Below are 23398 nucleotides of genomic sequence, written 5' to 3'. Positions count from 1 at the left end.
GATATGTGGAATATGATATGTGGAACTTCCCCAACCAGGGATCAAACCCATGTCCCCTGCATCAGGGTCTTAATCACTGGGCCACCAGGGAAGTCCTCCTCCTTGTCATTTTAGATCACTGCTCAAATGTCATCTTTTCAGAGAGGTCTTCCCTGGACATACAAACCAAAATAGTCCTCTAGTCATCTCTCACTTCATCTTATCTTGTTTCTCTGTAATGCACCTGTCACTATCTAACATTATTTAGTTTGTCTCTTTACGTATCCGAGAAGGCAGTGGCAATGCACTCCAGTACTCTTGCCTGGAAAATCCCATGGACGGAGGAGCCTGGTAGGCTGCAGTCCATGGGGTCACTAAGAGTTGGACATGACTGAGCAACTTCACTTTCACTTTTCACTTTCACGCATTGGAGAAGGAAATGGCAACCTACTCCAGTGTTCTTGCCTGGAGAATCCCGGGACGGGGGAGCCTGGTGGGCTGCCGTCTATGGGTCGCACAGAGTCAGACACGACTGAAGCGACTTAGCAGCAGCAGAAGCAGCAGCAGCAGCTTTAGGTAACATGTCATGAAATACAGCTATTTATTCATTTTCCAACTCCTCCACAACTAGAATATCAGCTTCATGAGAGCAGACACCTTGTCTGTTGTGTTCACTGCTACAGTCCTAGCCTGTAGATCAAGGTACATGGTAGACTCTCATTGACTATTTCTGAATGAATGAATAAATGAGGAGGAAGATTTATAAGTGGAAATTTTAGCAATAAAAATAACATCTGTAACATATAATTAGCATCCTTAGAGTTATCCCTTATAGAGCAAAATCACTTTGTTAAGGAATATAAAATGTGTTATGATTTAAAGACATCATAATTAATAAGAAACACTAATTTCTTTCACCCAGTCTCTTTCCTCCTGTGTCTTCCTTTTCAAAGTTAAACACACCACATATACTCTTAATCATAGCACTCTATCAATGCAATTATTGAGTACCTTCTCCCCTGACATCTCTCCTTTGCCTAATCATATGATTACATTTTCTCACCATTTTCTGAAGGTCTGGGACAATTTAAAAGGAACACTTGGGGAACATCTCTCCTTTAATTTTGGTCAGAACTTTAAGAAGGGAAAAACCCAAATGTTCTTGGAAAAAGAGAAATACTTAGCATCTGAAAATTTCTGCCTTCTTCTGATGTTTTTACATTCCTATATGTGTTCTTTCTAAAGGCTAAAACCATTTCTACTCCCTTTACCTGAAAGCCAGATTTTTTATCAGGCTGTATTCCAGGTAAAATGCTAAAACCAGAGAAATGAATATGCAATCCTCCTTCATCTCCCTTTCTGTGATCCACTCCACTCTTTCCATACCATCTCATCCCGAGGTGACCCTCTGCAGGCACAGGCTTTGGGATCAGCAGCTGACTGGGCCCAAGGCTCAGCCTGCGTTCTAGGCCTCCCATGCACCTGGCAGGCCATGGCACATTGAAATTGTGCAACAAAAACTCTGGAACATTCACATTTACATTAGGGGTAGAGCATCTTAGTGATGCTAATTCAGTATATTCCAAAATGCCCTTGTGTTTAGAAATATCTTCAAATGCTGCTCATAAATTACACACAAAGAATCCTGGGCTTCTGAACTTCCAGACTTGCCAACAGAAAATAACAAAAGGATTCTCATCTTCAAAGGTCTTTAGTGAATATATTAAACACAGAAAAAAAAACTGTTGCTCTGTACTCAAGGCAACCTCAGCCCTTCCTCACCTGCCATCACCATCTCCCATCCCACACCCATATCCAGCTCCATGTCTACACATTCATGGACAGGCCCCTGAAACTCATGTCCCCAAACAGCCTTGCAACATTTTTGATCATGCATCAGTAAAAAATGTGGGGATATGTAGCCACAAAATATACACATTATATATATATATACATATATATCATCCTTATGGCAGAAAACGAAGAAGAACTAAAGAGCCTCTCGATGAAAGTGAAAGAGGAGAGTGAAAAAGTTGGCTTAAAACTCAACATTCAGAAAACTAAGATCATGGCATCCATCCCATCACTTCATGGCAAATAGACAGGGAAACAATGGAAACAGTGAGAGATTTTTTGGGGGGGCTCCAAAATCACTGTGGATAGTGACTGCAGCCATGAAATTAAAAGACACTTGCTCCTTGGAAGAAAAGCTATGACCAACCTAGATAGTATATTAAAAAGCAGAGACATTACTTTGCCAACAAAGGTCTGTCTAGTCAAGGCTATGGTTTTTCCAATAGTCACATATGGATGTGAGAGTTGGACTATAAAGAAAACTGAGCACCAAAGAACTGATGCTTTTGAACTGTGGTATTGGATAAGACTCTTGAGAGTCCCTTGGACTGCAAGGAGATCCAACCTGTCCATCCTAAAGGAAATAAGTCCTGAATATTCATTGGAAGGACTGATGCTGAAGCTTAACTCCAATACTTTGGCCACCTGATGGGACGAACTGACTCACTAGAAAAGACTCTGATGCTAGGAAAGATTGAAGACAGGAGGAGAAGGGGATGACAGAGGATGAGATGGTTGGATGGCATCACAGACTTGATGGACATGAGTGTGAGTAAGCTCAAGGAGTTGGTGATGGACAGGGAAGCCTGGCATGCTATAGTCCATGGGGTTGCAAAGAGTCCGACATGACTAAGCAACTGAACTGAACTGAACTGATATATAAATACATATCAAAAATGCAAGTAGAAGAATAAAATAATAAATAAATAATAAAAAGTAAATTCTTTGATTCTATACTGTTGGGAACCTATTTCCAGATTATATCTCAGGTTAACTGGGAAACTGTTTCCTCACGGTTATCTGAATTCTAAAGATAGTTTCTCAAGATTACCAGCCCTGGTTATCCAGTCAATACCTGAATATCCTGGTTAATCTAGGTACTGCTGTGAAGAGATTTTGCAAATGTAATAAAGTCCCAGGTCAGTTTTGTTGTTGCTCAGTCACTCAGTTTTGTCTCACTCTTTGTGACCCCATGCTCTGCAGCACACCAGGCTTCTCTGTCCTTTACAATCACCTGGAGTTTGCTCAAATTAATGTCCATTGAATCGGTGATGCCATCCAACCATCTAATCCTCTGTCATCCCCTTCTCCTGTCAATTTACCTTAAGATATGATTATCTAGGGACTTTCCCTGGTGGTCCAGTGATTAAGACTCAGCCCTTCCATTGCAAGGCATGCATGCTAAGTCTCTTCAGTTGTGTCCAACTCTTTGTGACCCTATGGAACATAGCCCACCAGGCTCCTCTGTCCATGGGATTCTCCAGGCAACAATACTGGAGTGGGTTGCCATGCCCTCCTCCAGTGGATCTTCCCAACCCAGGGATCGAACCTGTGTCTCTTATGTCTCCTGCATTGGCAGGCGGGTTCTTTACCACTAGCACCACCTGGAAAGCCCCTTCCAATGCAGGGGACACAGGTTTAATCCCTGGTCAGAGAACGAAGATCCCACATACTTGCAGTGCCAGCCAAAATAAATAGGTAACACTTTTAAGATATGAATATGTAGGTGGGCCTGGCCCATTGAGGTGAGCCCTTTAAGAGATCTGTTTTCCTCATTTGGTAGCAGAAGAGGAAGTCAAAGAAATCTGAAACATGAGAAAGATTCCAGAGTTATTGCTGGCTTTGAAAACAGAGAAAACCAGTGAGAAGGAACGGGTGGGGCCTCTAGAAGGCAGAAGGAAACAGGGACCTCAGTGACCCAGACATAAGGAACCAAGTTCTGCCAGACATCTGAATGAGTCTGCAATCAGAGACTTCCCTAGAGCCTTCAGGTAAGAGTCCAGCCTGATGAATACCATTATTTCCACCCTGTGGGACCCCAGGCAGAGAATTCAGCCAAACCTACTCCGTCTTCTGACCTAGAGAATGGTGAGCTAGTAAATGAGCTGCTGTTCCAGCCCCCAAGTTGTGGTGATTTGCTACACAGCAGTAGAAAACTAACACATCCCTTTGGCTTTCACATCTCTAAAAGTAATAATGTCAGGCAAGTCCAAGAAGCACTTAGAAAACAAATATTAATAAGATTATTTAATTAATGTGTTTTAAGTTGAAAAGAAATATATTGAATTATTTCCAAGAGGCTATGATTTTTTAACTATTTATAATAGCCATTGAGGTTCGCTTCAGGGCAGCTGAACTCTTTAATCACAGGTTTGTTTTCTCATATTTATTGCAGTTGGGGGACAGAGATAACTTTAGAAGCCACATCATGAGGGTTTAGAGTGTGGAGTTGTTGCTTCAGGGGGACATAGCTTAATCTGCATGTTTTCATTTCACAAAACAAGATGCTGCATTTTATAGATACTCTACTGAATACCACATCTACATGTCAAATACAGGGGTTTTTTTGTTGTTTTTTAAGCTATAGTTCCCTTTCTAAAAATCTTGACCTTCACCTTGGCAAATGCATTGAAATTTAGCAAGCTGTATTCTGATCTTGAGAAAATTATAAGAGGAGAGGCAAAAGATGATCATACTTGTTTTAATAAAAGTGATCACTGAGATAGATGAAAACCAGAAAGTGGGGCAGGAACATTCTGACCATATAATCATGCACTCAGTAAACAGATACGAATGGTGCTAAGCCTGCTAACCCAGATTTCTCCTCTTGAGTCAGACGTAACCATGGAGTTCTCTGAAGAGCTCAACCCCACAACCAAACAAAGTGGACCGGAGAAGAGGAAAGGGGTCATAGTTAAGTAAATCAGAGGTTGTATTCAGGGTAAGCACATTCCAGTTTGGGGAGTAGACTTTATATACAAAATGAGAAGTAGAGCTTGGTAGTTAAAAGCTGCATGACTCTAGGCCAATTACTTAAATTACCTGAGCCTCAGTTTCCTCCTGTCTATGTCAGGACAGTTTTTCAGTGTTCTTAGCACCTGGCCTAGAACATGGAGTTCTCAATAAATGATGGCTGCATTAAGATCATACAATCTTATCTTTCCACCCTTGTCCAAGAATCCTGTATAATCATCTCTATTCTAATGGATGCTAAAAACCCTGCTAGCTAGTCCGAAGCATCATGTTCAAAGCAAAAGACTACAGGCCGGTGTCCAGGCCTGAAGTCTAATGCAAACACTCCCTTAAGTCAGGGAGGGACAAGCGGATTCCCCAGGCAAAGGCAGGGTACTACTAATTACAGCCACAGACAGAAAGATCTGCAGGCAAATATCCACAAATAAAAATCTTTTTCTAAAATAATCTAGTTTTCTGGCCCAATCAGTTGACAATGACTTGGCCATTGAAGATCATATTTTTCCAACATGGTCCATTTTCTTGGCTTTCCTAAGTTACTAATTATGACCATGTTTTCCCAAATGTGGAAATTCCCCTTGTGCAGATGCCGCTGCTGGCCAATCCTTCTTTCCTGAGAAGTCTCCACAGCACAAAAATATTTTTGTTTTCCCCAATTGCCCACAGGGAAAATTTCCTCACTTTTTTTTCTCTCCTCCCTTAAAGTCCTCTGGCAATTTCCAGGAATCTAAATAAACCAGAATCACTTAGATCACAGGAGAGCCTTTGAGATGTTCTACTTCTAACATAAAAAAAAAAAAAAAAAAAATCCTAAACTTTAGATTTAACATTATTAAAACAATCTTAAATTGAGTATTTTGGAGGTTTTGTTTTATTTTGTTTTAATAACCAAAGCAATGCCACTGAAATCAAAATACCTCCCACTCCTGCCTGAGACTATGGCTCTGCGACTTGGGAGCTTAAATTATAAACAGAGGTGATTATCTTTGTATCTGGATCAAATGCCATTATGTAAAATGTGCTTCATACACATTAAAGCCCTACACAAATGTAGGCTTTTGGCACCAAGTGGGTATACACGATGTGAATAGGGAGTAATTATTCAAATAATAAAAATTCGTTAGACGATTTACCCTGGTTACCTATTCATCTTCTGGGTTTACTGAAGTGCTTTGTGCAGGGCTGACGACAGCATAGGTACTCCAGAGATATTTTGTTCTTTTCAGAACATTCATCAAGAAGCACATTTCTGTGCCAGAAGCTAAATTTAGTTGGTGGGGAGAGGGCAGTAGAGTGATGAATCAGACAAGACTCTGCCCTCAAGGTCTTAATAATCCAGTAAAGAAGGCACAAAGTACATACTAGCTCCGTGGTTCTCAGCCAGGCACGATGTTGCCGCCCCGCCACCCTCACCTCACCCCTGGGACATCTAGCAATGTCTGGAGAGGTTTTTGATGACCAGAACTAGAAGTGGGGGTGCTACCGGCATCTAATGGAAGAGGCAAAGCATATTGCTAAACATCCTACAGTGCACAGGACAACCCCGCTTAACAAGAATTAGCTGATCCAAAATGCTATCAGTGCCAAGCTTGAGACACTCTCAAGCAGCTGAATTACTTAGAACAAAGGGCTGATTGATTGACTGATTGATAATTGTTAGTATTGGTCCACATGGTAAATAACTTTCACCCTATGACCCCAGTCATTTTGAATTTGTGCCTGTGCCTAACCCATTATAACTGTTCAATGTCTTTTGAATGAATGAGTAAATTCAGACAGGTGGTAATTAAAGCATGAGATAAGGTGTCACTGCTGCTGCTGCTAAGTCACTTCAGTCGTGTCCGACTCTGTGCGACCCCATAGACGGCAGCCCACCAGGCTCGGCCATCCGTGGGAGTCTCCAGGCAAGAATACTGGAGTGGGTTGCCATTTCCTTCTCCAATGCATGAAAGTGAAAAGTGAAAGTGAAGTTGCTCAGTCGTGTCCGACTCGTAGCAACCCCATGGACTACAGCCTACCAGGCTCGCAAAATGAATAATAATTTAGAGTGAATTGTTGACTAAAGAGGACACAATATTTCTACCATGATGCTGAGCATATAGTAACTGCTCAGTGAATGTGAACTCAACATATTCAGATAACCTACATTCAGATAACCAACATTCATTTGCTGAAAAAGCTTAAAGTGCACAATATTGAAAAATCTTATCTTTAAAACAGTCCTAGTAGTAGCTTTTCTTCTTGGAAATACTTCATATGAGTGGCATATCATACCATAAAGGGATAAAAGTATGTACTTTTATATGCATTCAAAGTTTTCACTAATTCAAATTGGTTCTGTTTCTAATGTGCCTAATCAGCTAATATTAATGAAGTTTCAAACAATGAGGTGGCTACTTAATCTAGGGAAGGAGGAAGAAGTGTTTCGAAATATGGCCTTAATTCCTTTATATAGTTTGGAGAAGGAAATGGCAACCCACTCCAATATTCTTGCTTGGAGAATCCCAGGGACAGAGGAGCCTGGTGGGCTGCCGTCTTGGGGTCGCGCAGAGTCGGACACGACTGAAGCGACATAGCAGCAGCAGCTTTTAGATAGAATGTGGCTCCTACTCTTTATATATAATAAAAGTAAAAACAAGTGACATAGGCATGGACTTTGAGCCTTCTGCTTGATTTTCACAAGTATCAATAGTAAAAAAAAAATGGTGAAGTTCCACTCTCGATTAAAATGAAATGGTATCTTTAAATTAGAACATGTCAGTGACAAAATATTTGATTTACTAAAACCATTGACACTTTTTTTCTGGAAAATGAATCAGGTGGTCTTATATTCTAGTTTAATCAGATAAACAGAGCTATTATTAGGTGAAAATATCTGTACTTCTGATTAAGCAATTACCTTTAATTGTAATATGCAGGTTACCAAGGAAATATATTGGCTTTCCTCTTTCATCTATTTGACCTGCATTTTCTCAGTTGTAAGTTGGTGAGTAAGTCAGGAAATGGCATCTAATTTTGTATTAGCATTAGTCAAATATAAGTAGGAGGGGAATGCTAGCATAAAAATTTTTAAATAAAAATAACTGGGATAATCTGCCTTGTATGATAATCAGTATCAATGTTCCCTGAATTTAACATACATAATGGAGATCACAATGTCCTTGGTTTTTGAAACATAAAGAAAAGAAAATTTCTTTCAAATTTAGCAATTTCCAGCCAAGTCTTTGCCCAAACATGAGTTTAATGAGGTATGTTTAAGAGTAGGGGAAGGAGAATTTCACTCTTTCCTTTTCATAAAGAAGTAATTAAATAACAATTATTTCATCTCAGTAAGAGAAAGAATCTTATGGGATACATTCACCAATAAATAAATGAATGAAGAGTGATGCATTTTAAAAAGTCAAAGATTAGAAAATCAAAAGAATAAACCTTGACTCAGGGAAATATTCAGTATGCTCAGAAAAAGAAACATAAACAGTAAAAATGGACCTTGATGTGACAAAGCCCACCTCCCCCGTTATTGAATAGTTTTACTTATAAAGAAAAAGATTTCTTCTTTATTCTTCCTATAGGGGAAGCAGGTTTGGCTAAGCAAGAATAGTATTCTTAGAAGGGTTCTAGATCAAGATGGCAGAGTAGGAGGATATTCAGCTCACCTCCTCCCCCAGATACACCAAAACTGCAACTACACAAAGACCAACTGTCTCTGAAAATGACTCAAAAACTAGCAGAACAGATTTTCTACAACTCGAGACATAAGGGAAAGGCCCATTGAGATGGGTAGGAGGGACAGAGACACAGTCTAATCAGAACCCACTCCCCCCATGAGTTACCCACTATCAGGAGGAATATCGTAGTCACAGAGCTTTCTCCCTGTGGAGCGAGAGAGCCAGACTTCAGGTAGACTCCCCAGCCAGGGGGACCTGCACCAGAAAGATGAGCCCCCACTAACATCCGGCTTTAAAAACCAGCAAGCTTACATCTGGGAGAGACAGAGGGCTGTGACTCAATTTTTGTTGTTATTCAGTCAGTCATGTCTGCTTCTTTGCGACCCCATGGACTGCAGCACACCAGGCTTCCCTATCCTTCATCATGTCCCGGAGCTTGCTCAAACTCATGTCCATTGAGTCAGTGATGCCTACAAACATCTTGTCTTCTGTCATCCCCTTCTCCTCCAGCCTGCAATCTTTCCCAGCATCAGGGTCTTTTCTAATGAGTCGGCTGTTCGAATCAGGTGACCAAAGTACTGGAGCTTCAACATCAGCATCAGTCTTTCCAATGAATACTCAGGATTTATTTGCTTTAGGCTTGACGGGTTTGAACTCAGTTGATAATATACTCTCAAGAATATCAATTGATAAGAGCATCAGCTCGATAATATATGACTATTATCCAACTATAAAAACAAGGATGAAATCTTGCCATTTCCAACAACTTGAATAGACCTAGAGAGCATTTCACTAAGTGAAATGAAAAAGATAAATACTATTTGATTTCACTTATATGTGGAATCTAAAAAACAAAATAAATGAACAAACAAAACAGAAACAGACTCCTAGATACAGAGAACAAACTGGTAGTTGTCAGAAGGCAGGCAGGTTGGGAGTTGGGTGAAGAAGGTGAAGGGAATTAAGAGGTAAAAACTTGCAGTTAAAAAATCAAATGAATCATGGGGATACAGAATAGGGAATATAGTCAATAATATTGTAATAACTTTGTATGGTGACAGATGGTTAACTGGACATTGTGGTGATCAGTTCATAATGTTTATAAATGTTGAACCCTATGTTGTACATCTGAAACTAATGTATTACTGTGGATCAACTACATTTCAATTTAAAACAAGGAATACTATTCTCAGGTGAACACTGAAGTGGCAGATTTGGATTGAACAGTACATATGACAGTGTATGAAAAAGCAGACATCCCTTTGCTGACAAAGGTCTGTATAGTCAAAGCTATGGTTTTTCCAGTAGTCGTGTATGGATATGAGAGTTGGACTATAAAGACAGCTGAGCGCTGAAGAACTGGTGCTTTCAAATTGTGGTGCTGGAGAAGACTCTTGAGAGTTCATTGGACAGTAAGGAGATCAAACCAGTCAATCCTGAAGGAAACCAACCCTGAATATTCATTGGAAAGACTGATGCTGAAGCTTACATGCCAATCTTTTGGATACCTGATGCAAAGAGCCAACTCACTGGAAAAGACCCTGATGTTGGGAAAGATTAAAGGCAGGAGGCGAAGGGGGTGACAGAAGATGAGATGGTTGGATGGCATCACTAACTCAGTGGGCCTGAGTTTGAGCAAACTCCAGGAGAGGGTGAAGGACAGGGAAGCCTGGCGTGCTGCAGTCCTTGGGGCTGCAAAGAGTCAGACGTGACTTAGCAACTGAACAACAGTGTATATTTGCCTTTACTGATAAGCATGAACTTAACCAGAAGAGCGGGCAGAATCTCTTGTACCGGGAATAATGTAATTTCTATATATCCTGGCATCTGCTGTATTGAGCTCCTGCTACAGCTTTTCTGGCCTAAAGCAAGGGCAGAATGACTGGTCGTTCACCAGGGAAGACCAAGGTGCTGTGCATCTTTCCTTCCCTTCCTCTCCCTACCCCTGGAAAGCTGTTCTCATGGGGATTAAATATATTGCCAAGACAATGGAAATATGAAATGGCACCAAATTGTGTATTCAAAGAGCCACAGGAAGATGGTTTTGCTAGAGTATTTGCTACAAGGGAAAGTAAAGTGAGAATGTAGGCATCAGATGATAAATAAATAGAAGTGCTCGGCAAGAGTTTAGGTTTGCCTATCATTTCCTATTAATATTGCCTGGAGAAACATCAACAACCTCAGGTATGCAGACGATATCACTCCAATGGCAGAAAGTGAAGAGGAACTAAAGAACCTCTTGGTGAGGGTGAAAGAGGAAACTGAAAAAGCTGGCTTAAAACCCAGCATTCAAAAAACTATGATCATGGCATCCAGTCCCATCACTTCATGGTGATTAGAAGGGTAAAAAGTGGAAGCAGTGACAGATTTTATTTTCTTGGGCTCCAAAATCACTGCAGATGGTGACTGCAGCCATGAAATTAAAACACCCTTGCTCCTTGAAAGGAAAGCTATGACAAACCTACACAGCATAGTAAAAAGCAGAGACAGCACTTTGCTGACAAAGGTCCATATAGTCAAAGCTCTGGTTTTTCTAGTAGTCATGTACAGACATGAGAGTTGGACCATAAAGAAGACTGAATGCCAAAGAATTGATGCTTTCAAACTGTGGTGCTGGAGAAGACTCTTGAGAGTCCCTTCGACTGCAAGAAGATTAAACCAGTCAATCCTAAAGGAAATCAACCTGAATACTCATTGGAAGGACTGATGCTGAAGCTGAAGTTCTAAAACTTTGCCTCCTGATGTGAAGAGCTAACTCATTGGAAAAGACTCTAATGCTGGGAAAGATTGAAGGCAAAAGGAGAAGGGTGTGGCAGAGGATAACATGGTTAGATAGTATCTCTGATTCAATGAACATGAGTTTGAGCAAACTCCAGGAGATAGTGAAGGAAAGAGGAGCCTGATGGGCTGCAGTCCATGGGGTTGCAAAGAAGCAGACTTGACCGAGCGACTGAATAACAACAACATCATCTCCTACTCCAAAGGTGATGTTCATTTAATTGCTGGTAAACTATCAGCACTGGACAATCAAAATAGCTGTCTAATTAAGCAAAAAGGATACTTTGCCATAAACAACCGGAATGATGAAACTAATATGTACCAGCTTAGTATCAACTGATTATTTTACATGGTTATGAGAGTCAGCATAATGTTGACTCATAAACTGAAAGCATGTTGGAAACATATCTTGTTGTAATATTTTCAGATGCAGCCAGATTGAGAGTCAATCACGGATATTTAGAATAAATAAACATATCTGCTTATTTCTATTGAACTCATACTCTTATAATTGCTTATGGACTGATCATTCTGCTCTTCACTTCCTCTCATCACTTTTCAGAAGAACTAGACATTTTCAAAAGTTAGGTCTAGAGTCTCTTTAAGACCCTGTTTAGCTGCCTGAGTGCAAATTGCTTTTTAAAATTCTAAGATATCCCTTATCCCATCTCTGGAATAGCATTCCTGTAACCTCTATGACACTTATTTTTAGGTGGTGGGATGTGGGATGGTTTTTGCTTTCTTTCTTGTATTTGTGTGTGTGTGTGTGTGTGTGTGTGTGTGTGCGTTGTTTGAATTTTTCAATAGTTTCTCTTTACAATTAATTAAAATTAATAATCATTAAAGAAATCTCTCCTTTCTACTCACTTAGCCCAAATTGTAGTTCACAGTCTTCTACCCTGTTAGCTCACTGGTTTTCTAAATTTGCTTCACCAAAACTCAACAGCAGTTTCACCCTTAACAGTTCAGCTTGAAAGAATCTCCCATATGCCCAATGTGAAAAGGCAGACTGTCTGCTTCTTTCATTGTGGAAAGTTCATTACTGACCTTTCTTTCATTGTTTTTGTTCTTTGTGTTGTCACACCTAGTTTTAGAATACTGCTGAACTCTCCAGTTTCCTTTGAAAAGAATCCCATCATATGGTACAATTTAGGCAACTTGGAAACACATTGTTAGATAGTATGTGTAAATGTTGGGAAGATCCCTCAATAAGATAATCTCAGAAATTTTCTTTTATTGTATGGGTGTCAGAGTGACAAAAGGGGATGAATTAGGAAGAGATTCATAAAACACTGTGCTACAGGGGGTTCTAAATTCTATACACAACTTTTCTTTGCAAGATCTGACTCTCATAGTGTGGTTGGTACCATGGACAAATAAAATCTCCCAAATGTCTTTAAGCCCAATGGTTCAGCTCCTTTACATTCCTCATGGACCCTAAATGGTTGTATTTACTTGAGACTGGGGGGTCCTGGATCAGTAACATAGTAATAAAATTTAAAAATAGTTGATATTTTAACGGGTGGCAGGATTAGGAATATTTTTTTTTTCCTTTTTGGCCTTGTGATTGAACACTTTTTGTGCTCTAAATACTCATCTACCAGCATAAAAAGGAAAAGGTAGGATATTTTTGTCATTGGAAAATTTTCAGGTCAGTCTGGATGACTATCAGGTATGATCTACAAGAGAAACACAGAAAACTTGACTCATGTATCCTCTTAATGTTCCTTTCATCTTTAAATTCTGTGCTCTGAAGTCCACCCTCTAAACATAGGGTGGTGATGTGCCATACTGAAAGGATAGGAGTCTCTTCTGGTCACCCTCCTCAGTTTGTCTTGAACCAGCAGCTTCTGTGAAGGTGGCAGCTCTGAAAATTAAACAGGAGATGGAACGGGTGGGAAATATTCATAGGAAACTTGGAGCTGTCCAGCAGTCAAAGTCCCAACTAATGAGACTTAGGACAGTTTGGAGCAGAGATTCAGCTATCTGTACAGGTGTTCAGAATGCTTAGATGTATGTAGAAGTATTTGCTTATCCAACCCCATCCCAAGGAGATATTTTCTGCTTTCTATATTGCTTTTCATTTTAAATGAGGTCAGTGGTCTTTTAAATTGTGTAGGAAAAAAGAAAGCAATAATATACAGGGTGAGGTAGAAGAAGAAAAGTCAAAGACAAAGGAAGGCAAAAACAGGACTGTTACAGTGTACAAGTAGTCTTTCAGCTTGTTAATTTAACTCTTTAGACACATACACATACACACACGAACACAATATGTAAACATGCCCTATGACTGTATGTGTTCAGTCCTGTAGCAGCTTCATTATTTATATTTTGCAATCAGTAATACAGTCACTATAGCATACCATTTAGGGAAAAAAAAAGACTGTGTCAAGTTTTAGCTTACAAAGACTTCCCAGAACATATAACAAAAAAAATTTGGATAAATTTGGCCTAAAAATGTTGCCATCGTTTTCCCTTTGCAAGTGGCAGATGTATTCACTTTGATGAATCCCCACTTGATGGAGGTTCCGAAGAGTGACATAAAAATCTCTAAGCATGTTTATAATTGTCTTCTAAGTGACTGGATACTATTTCTCTTTTTCTTATATTTTCTTCTGAAAAGAGGAATCAATGTTTCCACTGACATCCTAGATTTGAAAAGAAAGGGGATTGGGATAACATCTCATCTGGTTCCTATGTATTAGGCAGTTTTATAGGTAAGTAACCCAGTTTTATAGGTAAAGCAGCTGAATGTGGAGAGGCTAATTCCTCTGTAATAATTTATAATAATTTTTAAATTTACAGAGTAATATGTATTCACTGTAGAAGATACAAGAAATATAAAACAAACAAAAAAAATCAAGATCATCCTGGTGTAACCATTCACATTCTGATGTATAGCCTACTAAATACAGATGTATGGTTATATACATATTTCATGCTCAATATTTCTTTAAGAGAAAACAGAAAAGGTAAAGTGAAAGAGCTCTTGGTCCATCTGATCCTAACCTGAACTTATTGTCCACATATTTTAAACATCTACTTGATCATGTCTCCTCTACCCTTGGGCTCAATCTGACAACAGATTGTAAATCAAGTGCCAGATTTCCTATTTAGAAACTAGCAGTAGGGTTGTAGGCAACGCCTTACCTTTCTTTTCTTGAACAGAGACCCAAGAAATTGTGAAGGAAATATGATACTGCAAAAATTGGCTTTATTTTTGTGAGGTAACATTGGAGGTCCCCATGTTGACAGCTGCAAAGGCAGTCACATGTTTAATAGAGCAAAGAGCCCTACAAAGAAAGAAGTAAACTTTAGCTTTAAAAGTCCTTTTATCCTCCATGATTTTGATGGCTTTAAATTTGTCACCTGAATGTGATATTAACATAATCGTCTGCATTTCAGCTAATGAATGCACCTGCTTCTAAGACTTTATTTTAGCAGTTTTAATGAGCTCTTCAAAAGAGTTTGCCTGGACTTACTGCACTGCTAGAGAAATAGCAGCTGTAAGCAACTAACAACACATTCAGTATTTGAATCAAGCTCTGTGAAGTTGTTAAACTTGAGAAGGAGTATCTATCCATCTGTCTGTGATAAGGGAAATGAATCTGAGATGTAGCTGTGGCATTTGGAAAAAGCACTAGAGTAAGTGGGGTTGGCCAGCAATGGTTATTCCTGTTTGGCCATAATATATGGATTCCAAGCAATTCATTTAAGCTCTCTAAACCCCAGTTTCTCATCTATATAATAATGGTACCCAACTTATAACTTTGTAAGAATCAGATGCCTCATTTGTTGTAAGGACTCCATAATGTTAAATTTTTTTATAATTATTGTTTATTGCTAAGCAGATATGACTTTAAGTGGATCAAACAAATTTAATTTGATTGGCTATAAGTTGTCAGATGGCTCTTAGGTGAATAATTGCTCACTGAGACCTATAGTAAGAAAAAACCCAAACTGATCTCTTTTACCTAAGTAATTAGGAAGTCTATATCAATGCTGAATCATCATACCTTAACCCCACAGTGAAGATTTTTAAACATCTTCTAGAAATTCTTGAAGTTCAAATCCCTAAATAATCTGATAAGCCATTTAGAATATATAAATATTATGTAATGATGGGATACTAGCATAAGTATTGACTTTTAATATATATTTTAATACTTTTAACTATCAAATTCATTCATACTTGTTACACTCTGATTTCAACACTACATTTTCATGACGGTAGTCTCCCTCCTCCTTTTTTCTCATATGCTCCTGTGTATTTTAATTTGAAAAGTAAGTAGTAATAACCCATCCAAAACTCAATTGAATGGAAAATGAAAAATAGGACAAATGTCACTTTAAAGATACACACAGCAGACATATTACAGCTCAACTGGAGGTAACACCCTAGAATAAAGATGCCAGATTGATCTCTCTCTCTCTCTCAGTCTCTCACTGGTTCTTTCTGGAAAATAGGTAGAATAAAGGTAAGAGAGCTATTAAGAAAATGGAAAATCCTCTGATTCACAATTTATTTCAATCAAAAGTGAGACAATTACTCTGGCTGGGATGGATGTAATTTATTTTCTAGATTCCTTCTGCCCGTTATACCCTTCTGACCAACAGTATTTCCTCAATAATTGGAGTTAGTTCATCTATGCTTCACTCCATATGACATAATGCTATAGAATCAGAAGACCAAACCAGTTTAGGAATCTTTGCCAGTTTCTTACAGGGATTTCTCTGAACAAGCATTGAGTTCTAGAAACCATCAACTTGAACCTGCTGGATTAGGTGGGTTTCTGATAACTGCTTGCATCCCCACATTTCAAAAGATCCATTGTATCCAGAGTTGCATGAAGTATCTTTTCCAGAAGACATTCAGTTCTTCTCTTAGACCATAGTTCTGTAATCTGAGAAAATAACCCCAAGGGAGCTCACTTCCCGCTGTCCTTTGACTGTGTTTTGCTATGGGAGGACAGCTGGCCTCACAATGAAGAGGACATGTTTTCTCTGGTCTGGCCATTCACAGAATAGTCCTTAAAAGGGCACCACTGAAGGGTAGCCACAGCATCACCTTGGAACCATTTAGAACCAGAGTCCCAGGCCCCATCCCAGATCTACTGCATCAGAATCTACAACTTAATGAGATATCTAGGTGGTTCATTGGAGAAGGCAATGGCACCCCACTCCAGTACTCTTGCCTGGAAAATCCCATGGACGGAGGACCCTGGTGGGCTGCAGTCCATGGGGTCACGAAGAGTCAGACACGACTAAGCGACTTCACTTTCACTTTTCACTTTCATGCATTGGAGAAGGAAATGGCAACCCACTCCAGTGTTCTTGCCTGGAGAATCCCAGGGACGGGGGAGCCTGGTGGGCTGCCATCTATGGGGTCGCACAGAGTCGGACACGACTGAAGCGACTTAGCAGCAGCAGCAGCAGCAGCAGCAGCAGGTGGTTTATATGCACATTTAGGTTCAAGAAGCAGTGGTCAAAGAGATCTGCCTGAGATTGCTCTTTTCAGCAACAGGACCCACCATCTCCTATTCCAGTTATAGCCATTCACTTTCCACTTTCAGTCTCTAAACAGATTTCTCTGCAGTGCTCCTGAGCAAACTATCCCTATCTGGATGAGTTCCCAACCAGTGGGTCTCAGACCCACTGGTAATTGCATTGATAGTAATCTGCATTTCTATGGTCAGGTAGTCAAACGTGGCAAAGCACAGCCTCCCCACTAGCAAAACCATACCCATTCCTCTCCAAGTCATCTTGCCCTCCCTGTTCCCACAGCTGTAGTGTTACCATGTTCATAAATTATTGTTAAAGAAGGAAATTACCAAAAGAAAAAAAAATTGTCTCTATAAACCTGCATAGTTTAGAGCTAAAGAATATGTTAAAATTTTCCATTGTGGAAATTTCCCAGCTACTGGGCTCTTCAGATTTTTTTTTTTTTTTTTTCAGAGCTGCAAGCAAAGAATGGAAATTTCCAAGCAGCATCAAGGGCTGCTGTTCTGCTGACTGTCTTGCTCAGCCGGGGTCATCTGCTTCTCTAAGACATCAAGGAATGCCAAGGTAGGTCTGAGAGAACACACACACTTCCTCTGCAGGAAGGAAGGGATGTCTTTGTGCTGCCTCCCGGCTGCGATGAGGAGACGGGTAGGAAAGGTGACATGCCCTGCTCCATCCACTTGAGTGTGAATTTTGTTGATTGTTAATCACCTATCAGCAGCTTATCTTGTTTGACATCTTTCCAATGGCAGCTGGCTGGCAGGTCTTTTGTTTTTTAAGAAATCTCTAAGGTGGATGGGAGACACAAAAGAAAGGAACCAACATTTGTTGAAGTCTACTCTTTTAAGACTCTGCCAGATATTTTATATATCACTTAACTTTTCTGTGACCTGCCCAAGGTTAACTTCTGACTTTCTGCACACCAAATTTTGAAAGCTTCATCTGTCCTTCTCGAGACAGACTTACCTCCCTCAGACCCTCCCAGAGATTGGTCATCTTCAAGTATGCTCAAAGTTTCATCCCCACCACTTCGATAATAACAGCTCAGTTCTTTTTCACTGGATCTAAGTTGAAATAGATTTCCCTTCACAGCTGCTCCTGATATCTGAGCCAACAGGCATCTAATAGTTCCCTAAATTCTGTCATGTTCCTCCCCATGCACTACTGCTGCTACAGCAGAAGTCTGATGGTGGCAGCTCCCCGGAAGGCCACACGTGAAGATGTCAGCTTCTTGTGAACAAGTCCAAACACCCTGACTGGCTCTAGGCCAGAGAGAATATTCCCAAACCCAGGTTGTGTGGCTTTGTCTGAACGGGTTTGGGAGTTTTGTTTTTTTGTTTTTAATGTCTTTCCTCCACCCTCCCCAGAGTTTTGGGGTATTACAAGTAGATTCTGAATAGACTAAGGAGCAATAGACTAAGGAAAAACACATGGTACCCGGAAAAGAACAGTTACAAAGGATTCCTGACACTATTGTTGCTATTTATATTTAACATTATTTATTAAGGCAAGTTTGGTAATAATGAAGATATACTAGGAATACTTTTTTAAAAACCAACACATGGATAGTGAGGTTTTTAAAACACTATTTATTCCACCTTTTCAGTCACATCCATGTCCCTAGATAGCAATGTTGCCTTTGACAGTGACCAATTTTAAAACTACCTGATCGTGGAAGTGGAGGGAAGTAAGAATGGTTGGCAAGAGTACTGTAGGTCTGTAGTCTCAAAGACTAACATTTGATTTAGCCATTGGTTACTTCTGTGATAACAATTTTCCGTATCACCTTATTAAGTGAGTAAAAGTCGCTCAGTCGTATCTGACCTTTTGTGACCACATGGACTGTAGCCCACTAGATCTCCTGTCCATGGGGATTTTCCAGGCAAAGATACTGGAGTGGGTTGCCATGCCCTCCTCCAAGGGATCTTCCCAACCCAAGGATCGAACCCAGATCTCCCTCATTGCAGGCGGATTCTTTACCATCTGAGCCACCAGGGAAGCATCCCTTTACTAAACCCAAGTCTGATTCCTTGGTGGAATTCATCAAGATGGTATTTTAATATAGGCCTAGGTCTCATATAGTACATGCCACATTTCTGACAGGCTTCTTTCCACTCCTCTGCATTTGTCATTAGCAAGAAGATATTGGTCCTCTTAGTAAAAGACAATGATATGATGATTCATATCTGTGGGTGGGGCTGAATAGACATATGATGAATACTCCTTTTCACTTTAGACCTCAGAGATGACTTTGTTTTTTAATTTATGGCTGGAGTACATGCAGGTTTAGATGCTGTTTGATTTCAATCATGGCCCCAGTTCTCTCCCCACTGTTTACCTGCCCTTGCAATGTGATTTTGCAGTCCCTCCCTTCAAGAGTTAAGACTATTTCCCCACTCCCTGAATCTGGGCTGGCTGACTTGTTTTGACTACTGGCAAACAATGCCAATTATAATGTGCCAGTTCCTAGCCTAAGCTCAAATGTGCAGTACTAATTTCTTTCTTTCTTAGAAAATGCCACTGCTACATGAACAAGCCTCAGTTAGTCTGCTGGAAGGTGAGAGCTCCTGAGGGGGAGAGAGGACCCTTCCTAGCTGAGGCCATCCCAGACCAGCCAGTCCAGAGCTAACACCAGCTGACCACAAATGCATGAACAAGCCCACCAAGATCAGCCAGGCCCACGCTAGATTAACAGGACTCATTCAGCCAACTCACAATCTCATGAGAAATAATAAATGGTGGCTATTTTAAGCCACTAATTTTTAAGCAATAAGTTATGAAACAATAAGTAACCAATACAGGTAACCAATTCTACTTTTTTTTTCTTCCTCACTACCAGGAAGCTTAGAGTCAAATTGGAAGGCCAGTCACAGAATCTATGTTCATTCATTTATTAGCCATAAAGGGTTCATGTTTATTGTACTCCTTATGGCTAATGTATTTGCAATCTTCTTTCTCTTTGATAGCAAATTTTAAAAATCAACAATTATCTGCCATGTTGGTTCTAAAACCAAGTCAATCCTGTGTTTTAAATATTTAGGTGGTTTTTATTTATCAGATTAGAAGAGAGGGCTCCAGAGCAGGATTGACAAACATTTTCTGTAAAGAGCCAGAAAACGCAAGTTAAGTAATTACGGCAAGTTTGGTAATAATGAAGATATACTAGCAATACTTTTAAAAGAATCAACACATGGATAGTGAGTTTTTAAAAGACTATTTATTCCACTTTTTCAGGCACATCCACGTCCCTAGATAGCAATGTTGCCTTTGACAGTGACCAATTTTAAAACTTAAAAAAATTTAAAACAAATTAAAAAGTTGGCTTAAAGCTCAACATTTGGAAAACTAACATCATGGCATCTGGTCCCATCACTTCATGAGAAATAGATGGGGAAACAGTGGAAACAGTGTCAGACTTTATTTTTTGGGGCTCCAAAATCACCGCAGATGGTAACTGCAGCCATGAAATTAAAAGACTCTTACTCCTTGGAAGGAAAGTTATGACCAACCTAGATAGCATATTCAAAAGCAGAGACATTACTTTGCCAACAAAGGTCCGTCTAGTCAAGGCTATGGTTTTTCCAGTGGTCATGTATGGATGTGAGAGTTGGACTGTGAAGAAAGCTGAGCACCGAAGAATTGATGCTTTTGAACTGTAGTGTTGGAGAAGACTCTTGTGAGTCCCTTGGACTGCAAGGAGATCCAACCAGTCCATTCTAAAGGAGATCAGCCCTGGGATTTCTTTGGAAGGAATGATGCTAAAGCTGAAACTCCAGTACTTTGGCCACCTCATGCGAAGAGTTGACTCATTGGAAAAGACTCTGATGCTGGGAGGGATTGGGGGCAGGAGGAGAAGGGGATGGCAGAGGATGAGATGGCTGGATGGTATCACCAACTCAATGAACATGAGTCTGAGTGAACTCTGGGAGTTGGTGATGGACAGGGAGGCCTGGCGTGCTGCGATTCATGGGGTCGCAAAGAGTTGGACACGACTGAGTGACTGAACTGAACTGAACTGAATTTTAAAACTACCTGATAATGGAAGTGGAGGGACCTGCTTTGCAGGCCGTACAGTCTGGGTCACAACGACTCAACTCTGCCATTGTAGCACTGAGGCAGCTCTAGACTACATGTAAACAAATGGGCATGGCCCTTTTCCAAAAGGGCTTAATTATAGAAACAGGCAATGGATAGGATTTGGCCCTCAGGCCACAGTTTGCTAACTCATGATCTAGGGCAACCTATGTTACTATGCAAAAATATCTTCACCTATACCATGATCCCATCAACTTTATTGTAATTTACCTCAATTACTTTGAAAAAACAATAAGTGACTTTATTTCCTCTCTCAGAAGACAAGAAGGAGCTGACTATAAAGTAAAGCTGTATACACTAAAAGCGTTTGTACCAGGGCAAGGACAATACTGAACAACTTAAAATTCCATAGCCACTTAGTCCATAACTGGTTATTTACTTAATGCTAAAGGCCAGGGTGACACAAGCAATGTCTCATTTGTTTTGTTTTGTTTCCCAGCCTGTAATCTCAAATACTGATTTAACAAATGCACGGCTGTATGTCACAGTGAGGATGGGGCCCCAGTTGTACTTGCCTACTTGGAGCTCCCTGAATGTATTGTGCTATTTCACGCCTCTCTAGCTCTGCACACAATGTTCCTTCTGCCTGGAACACACTTAGCCCTCTTCTCTTACTGGCTAACGCCCACTCTCTGATCAAAACTCAGCTCAATGATACTGCCTCTTGGAAGACTTCCCTGAATGCACCTCCACCGCCTCACCCTCAGCCTCTAGTCTGCACATTCAGTCTCAGCATTTAGCCTACTAAATTAATCATTAAAATAGTTAGCAATGCTTATACAGTACCAAGGACTAACTATGTGCTAGACACTGTTAAATGTAGTCATTTAATTAAAGTTAGTGGTAAACCTGCCTATTTCTCGAATCCAATCATGCATTCAAAAACATATATTGAGTACCTCACAATGCTTGTGCTAGGCAAAAAAAGATAAATAAAACACAAGCTTATACTATAATGTTGGAGAAGGAAATGGCAACCTACTCCAGTATTCTTGCCTGGGAAATCCCATGGACGGAAGAGCCTGGTGGGCTATAGTCCATGGAGTCACAAAAGAAGCAGACACAATTCAGTGACTAAAAAAAAAAAAAAACAACCCAAATACTATAGAGTAGAAGCCCTCTGAAGGCACACTGTGCCTTGTTTCTTTTTTCTCAACACCTAGCAGTGTCCAGAGCAGAGATTTTAAATTAATATTAGGTGAATGAATGAATGAAAATAGCTAATACTTACGCAGTACCTAATATGGGCCAGGCAATGTTCTAAGCTCTTTACATGTCTAAACTCCTTTAATTTTTATAATAACTTATGGGGTGGCTAGCAAGGGTACCCCACTCCAGTACTCTTGCCTGGAAAATCCCATGGATGGAGGAGCCTGGTAGGCTGCAGTCCATGGGGTCACTAAGAGTCGGACACGACTGAGCGACTTCACTTTCACTTTTCACTTTCATGCATTGGAGAAGGAAATGGCAACCCACTCCATTGTTCTTGCCTGGAGAATCCCAGGGACGGGGGAGCCTGGTGGGCTGCCGTCTATGGGGTCGCACAGAGTCGGACACGACTGAAGCGACTTAGCAGCAGTAGCAGCAGTGTAATTACCACCATTTCATATATGGGGAATTGGAGTCATGGAGAATTTTTAAGTAACTTGCCCAAGGTCACACAGCTAGTACATGACAGAGCTGGTTTCAGGGTCCATGTTCACAATCACTGGATGAAATGAAAGCTTGCATGACTCACCATAAATCCATTGTCACTCCTGGAAAAGTAATTCAAAGGACACATCTTTGATGATACAGGTGGCGCTGTGGTAGCAGTTATAAGCTTTAACCTAGGAGTCAGAACTGTGTTCACATTTGCCCTCAGGTGCTCAGTGTAAGTGACCAGTGTTATTGAAGTTGTGGATGGGTGTCTCTTAAGCGCACCCTCACATTTACTCACATAACATTCCAGTGGATACTGAATCCCAAACATTTCTCCCACTGCCTTCCCCTGCTCTTGAGTGGACATGCCTTGATGCCTGAGGGATGACCCCAGTACAGCTCTGCCAGCATGTGACTGCTGTTTTGACTTTCCTGGTGGCAAGTAGGATTAATTATAAAGCAGATCCATCTACATTGGCCCACTCAAATCAACACTTAAGCCAATGAGCATTTTGAAGAAGCCTATAGAGGCATGTCCAGCATGCTGGTGAACCTGGCTGGCCATGTGTAGGCAACAGGATGGTTGCCAGTCACTCACTGATGACTCTGGAAGTCCCCATGGGGCCTCCTAGGCAATATACCCCTCAGTGGGGAAGACATAGACACAAACTGGCCTGCAGCCACTTCTGAGAACAGGCTGGCTCTGCTGAAAAAGAACAAATAGGTATTTCCAATAGAATTTTGCTTTTGAAGCAGACATAGGTTTGGAAAGTTTTAGATTTGAACATTCAGTTCAGTTCAGTTCAGTAGCTCAGTCGTGTCCGACTCTTTGCGACCCCATGAATCACAGCATGCCAGGCCTCCCTGTCCATCACCAACTCCCAGAGTTCACTGAGACTCACATCCAT

The 23398-nt window shown here is 40.5% G+C and overlaps 1 protein-coding gene across 3 annotated transcripts in view; it reads right to left on the bottom strand.

Moving 5' to 3' along the window:
* Positions 1 to 23398, bottom strand: part of MKLN1 (muskelin 1) — a 392319-nt gene that overhangs the window by 303028 nt on the left and 65893 nt on the right. The gene's annotated exons all lie outside the window — the stretch shown is intronic.

This window comes from Bos mutus, chromosome 4 (genome assembly GCF_027580195.1).
Source record: "Bos mutus isolate GX-2022 chromosome 4, NWIPB_WYAK_1.1, whole genome shotgun sequence".
NCBI lineage: Eukaryota > Metazoa > Chordata > Mammalia > Artiodactyla > Bovidae > Bos > Bos mutus.
This window is presented reverse-complemented; position numbering and strand designations above follow the sequence as displayed.